Below are 5635 nucleotides of genomic sequence, written 5' to 3'. Positions count from 1 at the left end.
AGACCCACAAATGCTCCGACTACTCTTGCAACTCATCTTCTTCATGTCTCCTTCTTGATTTTATCTCCTTCACATGAAAATCAAGCAATTAAGTTGCTGGGTTTCAATTTGACAGAAAATTTTGAGGAGAGAGAAAGTGGAACTGAGATTTTCTCTCTCCTCCATGACTGGTCTCTCACACTACTATGCAGCTCACCTCCACCACTACTGTACTCACCGGCCTCCGACGAGTCTAGTCCTGCCTCCACATCATCCAGCGACACCGGAAAATGGTCCACACGCCAACACGCAGGTACCCAGAATTTTCTCTGGGCACCCAAACCTTCTTCTTCGTGGAGACTCATCACCTGCAACAATACAATCGCTGCAACTCTTCTCTTGCCCGATTACACTTCACCACTCGTACTCCCTCACTCCTTTCACATCTGTCTCAGACCCAAAAAATTTCCATGGGTTCATCGAATTCATATCAAGGAAAGACACAGCAGAGAGAGAAAACTCGAGGAGAGAGAGGGCGTATTTGGAATCCACCTACCCTATTCTCGATCAACCATGACTCAAAACCGTGGCAATGCTCCGGCGGAGGAGCAAGTGTGGGCCGCAAGTGGAGGACACGGACTTGAGATAGGCCCAGGCGACTCGCTTGACGAGGTGGCTACAGATGGAGATCTCGTAGCCGGAGTTGGTGGTTAAGTTGGGCATCGGGGACTGGACCGCCACGAAGGAGGAGGAGGAGGAGGAGGGGACGAGGTCCTTGAGTGAGGTGTAGGACTCGTCACAGAAGCTCCAGGTCGAGCTCCGGCGGCCGATGGCGTGGCGTCACAGCGCCGTTTTCGGTTGGGAAACTGCAGTTCTGGTGGGGCGTATTGGTGGGAGTGGTGGAGGATGAGGAGGAGGAGAGGTGGCTGTTCTTAGTGGGGACGACGACGGAGGTGGATCGAGTGGATAAACTGGAGGTCATATACGAACTTGGAGAGGGAGAGAGAGAGGGAGAAAGAGAGAACCAGAAAAAAAAAAAAAGAGAGAGAAATTTTAAAAAGAGAAAAAAAAAAGGATCTCAGGGGTATAATAGTCATTTTAAACCTGTTTTGGACCTGTTGTGTGAGAATTAAAGAGAATAAGGACTATCCAGTTTAATTTGAAAGGCGAGGGACTAAACTGTTTTTCAGGGAAAAGTTTGAGGAGTAACAAGTATTTAATCCAATTTTTTATCATCAAACTTCCAACTTTATCCTCAATTAAAAAAAAAATCTTCCAACTTCCATCTTCCTTTTTTCCTTCTTCCTTGAACCACAGTAATCTCATCTTCAAATACAAGATATCGATCTGAGTAAAAAGTCTAGCCATTGAAAACAGAACATTATACAATTAAGAAAAACTCGTGAGAACTAGCCAAGATCATCCTTGAGGAACTGGTAATTAAGACTGTATTGCAGTATGTATATGACAAAAATAAATAAAGAGAATTATGATTAAAGCAATGAATTTCCTGGTCTAAGATTAATCATCAAACCCAATTTTGAATTTTCAAATCATATCATCCATTAAAAATAATGAACATAATCAAATTAGAATCATACGAATTTACATGAACACAATTAAATTAAGATTTATATGAATTTACATGAACACAATCAATTCAAAACACTGACTCTTGGATAGTGGATCGAGAAGGTGGAGGTTATGCATGGTTGTTTGTTGAAATTAGATGGTGTTTGTATTTTTTTGATTTTAGGGTTAAAAGAGGAATATTAAAAGTTCTAAAAAAATTAGGAGGTCCAATTATTAATTTTGAAGGTATGAATAGAAGTACTCATAATGAAATATATTATAGAAAGGAAAGAAAATTTTACAATTATATCAAGGAGAAAACAGTAAATAAAAAATTAAACTAGTTGACTTATTATGCCCTAATCAAAGAATCAAAGGTGAATAGTAAAACCTATAAGGATAACCTTTAACAACATTAAGTTTATAGCGGCTAACAAAATGATAGAGAATGAAAAAAAATTGTACAAGGAGAGGAAAAAAAGAACACAAAGAAACAGTGAACAAGCTTTAGAAGAATATATGTTTTTCAGTTGGGACCAAGGACCAAAATATCGAGTTTCGAGGAAATTTCGATGGTTCCGGAAATGGAAATATCAATGATATATCGATTTTGGTAAATAATCAAGAAATGATGGAAATTTGAAGAAAAACATGGAAATTTTAAGTGAAACTTTAGGAAATGTTTATTCAACTATATTATCTACTCTATTTGAAAAAAATATATTGAACAAGCTTCATTTCATAGTGACTTGTAGTGATTAAGGGTTGAATTGGTATATATAGGATCACTGACAAACAACAATTATAGAATTTGACTTAATACATCCTAAATACTTATTATTAATTATGAAAATAAATTATAAAAAGCAAATACTTAGTAACCTTGAGTAACTAATTTTTTATTTGAAAACAAAAAAATGTGAGTGAGGAAGTAGAAATTGAAAGAGTGACATGAATATGTTGAAAATTTTTATATTTATAGAGTTAGAATTTCAAAAGGTAAGTTGAAAAATATTGGAGTGAAGTAAAGTGAATTTTGATAGTTGAATTAAAAATTTACAATTCTTGGTATTGTCTTTATTCTTGTTTTATAACCAAAAAAAGGAAGGATAATTTATCAATTTTATATGTTCAGAACATAAATATACTAATAAAAAGATGTTAGAATGTGGACAAAAGCATCCCAGTAGAGTTGGTCTTGGTGCTAGCTCTGTTCCAAGCAAGGTTTCAAATTTCGGTTTCGGTTTCGATTTCGGTACTTCAAATTTAAGGAAATTTCGGAGAAAGTTTCGATTTCGGTGGAAATTTCGGTTAAAAATAAAGAAATCAAATTAATTGCATTTATAAAATGATATTTTTGAATGAAACTTTTACATAGACTAAACTAACCTATAATAAACCTATTTACAATGTAACATCTCTAAAATTATACATTTATAATAGAATTATGATATTTTATATGGACGAGTAATTAACTAGTACTGTAGTAGGTTGCTAAACTAGTGTTTTTATCTATGTGTATTGATAATGTGTTGTATATTGATAATGTAAATATGATTTACTTTTTTTAATAATTAGAAAATTACAAGGGGGTGGGGCGGGGCACGTAAAACCAAAACCCCGTGAATGAAAATGAACAAGTACAACAAAAGGAATATAAAAGCTACTATGATGTGGTTCGATGTAGCTGGTTGAACTGCTTTCATTTAGTATCATACAATACTGCTCCAAAGTACATGAATTTTGGAAATGATTTTCGTAATTCATCACATGGTTATTGTATGTGTACGTGTTGTTCCCTTTCCACATGCAATCCATATATCGGATATTGTGGAATTACCTAATATGATGTTACAGTGTATGAAGCATACAATATTTGAGACGAAGCAAAAAGGAAATCATGTTATGGTTGGAGCATTCAACTTTGTAGCAGATAAAAACAAAAAAAGTTTTTTGCTGTATTCAACTTGATTGCAAAAATAAAAAAAAATAAAAAAAAAAAATCAAAATTTCATATTTTCTCTATAAAAGTATGAAGTAAAAATTCATTGTAGGTGACATAAAAATTTAACAGAAATTTTAGAGAAATTTCGGACAAAATTTCGGTGTGAATTTTTAAACATATATTGTGTGTGTAGATATTTCGGAAATTAAGAATTTCGTGGAAATGTACGGAAAATTTCGGGAAACTTACGGAAATGATATAGCATATGAATTTCATTTCGGTACTTCAAAATTACGGAAATTTCGGCAGTTTCGGAGAAATTTAAAACCTTGGTTCCAAGAGGGTAGAGGTTCGAAACCATTGTCTGCACAATTGTTGAGCCTTTTTCGTTTGAGAACAACTCATGAAAATTTCAAAATGTCGCGATATTTCCTATAATATCCAATATATCGCGAAATATCTCGATATTTTGAAGTTTTCGGTATGCGGAGAAAATATCGGAGGTTAAAAAAAACGATAATTTTGGCGATATTTCGCCGATTTTATCGATTTTTTAGTCATTGGTTGGGCATTTTTTGTTTGAGAACAACTCATGAAAATTTCAAAATGTCGCGATATTTCCTATAATATCCAATATATCGCCAAATATCTCGATATTTTGAAGTTTTCGGTATGCGGAGAAAATATCGGAGGTTAAAAAAAACGATAATTTTGGCGATATTTCGCCGATTTTATCCATCTTTTAGTCATTGGTTGGGCATTTTTTGTTTGAGAACAACTCATGAAAATTTCAAAATGTCGCGATATTTCCTATAATATCCAATATATCGCGAAATATCTCGATATTTTGAAGTTTTCGGTATGCGGAGAAAATATCGGAGGTTAAAAAAAAACGATAATTTTGGCGATATTTCGCCGATTTTATCGATTTTTTAGTCATTGGTTGGGACTAAAGACCCACTTGGTCTCAAAGTGGCTCCGTCACTGCTAATGTCTGATATGAGATCCAAGTCTTGTTTGAATTAGCATTTAGGATGCGTATCAAGTCTAAATATTAAAGTCAATATTTTCATAAAAAAATGTTCACAACCATATTATTAATAGCGGTAGAGAATCGTTTCGTGACTTTTGCAACAATTTTGCATAGATTTTTTCTTTTCTTTTCATATAGGGACGTCAATAAACAACTAATAATAGTAAAAGTTTGAATGTACAACAATTAGTTCATGAGTTGAATCAAGACATTCAGTTGACGAAGTACTTACTAATGCTACTAGACCAAATAGTACGTGGAAAAACTTCGCATGGATCCCTTAGTGAAAATGGCCTATATATATCAAATGCAATGAGAAGCCTTTCAGGAAAGAAGTTGGCCTTATGTGGCTCAAGAAGCCTTGAATGCTACGAGCATAACTTTCGGGAAAGAAGTTGGCCATCTGTGGCTAAATGAGATTGTAATAGAGGAATCGTCTGATTAACATTAGGGTGTGGTATTCTTTCTAATGAGGCCATTTTGCCCTTTTGAATTTATTGTCCACGAGTTTATGAATGAAATGCTCTTCTAATTAAGAAAATAAATGTGTGTATGTTTGATTAAAAGATTTACATAAAATAAAGTGTTATTCTATATGTGAAGCCAAGAAATCAGAAAAGAAAATAAAAAAGCATATCGATTTTCTGAAATCAAATCTAGCTCATATTGAAATGCAACAAGCAGGCCGGCATCCTTTAACTACCTCTTTCACCTGCCACACATTCATAGCTAGACTCACTTTAGATCATTTGTGTAGCTAATTATATAGGGTGACGGTTAGCATAGAATGCCAAAATCATCATCTTGGTGGCCATGCATGATTAGATGGGAATTGATAAATTTGATTTTTGCTAGAGTAGAATAGGCGGCATGAACGTTCATACGTGTTCTTCTGGGATCAGTTTGGAAGCTGTTTCTGTCAAAACTTGACTGTCATGGGGTTTGATACAGAGAGTAATCAAAAAGCAAGATCCAATAGTTTGGAACCTATCACAATCGATCACCATTAATTCAGTTCAAGGCTAGTTAGTAGGATACGTACTTTGACTACAAGTCTAATCACAAATACTATTCTTCAATAATTGGAAAGGTATAAGATATATAGC

The sequence above is a fragment of the Rosa rugosa genome, chromosome 1 (assembly GCF_958449725.1).
Source record: "Rosa rugosa chromosome 1, drRosRugo1.1, whole genome shotgun sequence".
NCBI classification, from domain to species: domain Eukaryota; kingdom Viridiplantae; phylum Streptophyta; class Magnoliopsida; order Rosales; family Rosaceae; genus Rosa; species Rosa rugosa.
Note: the sequence above shows the minus strand (reverse complement) of the source record.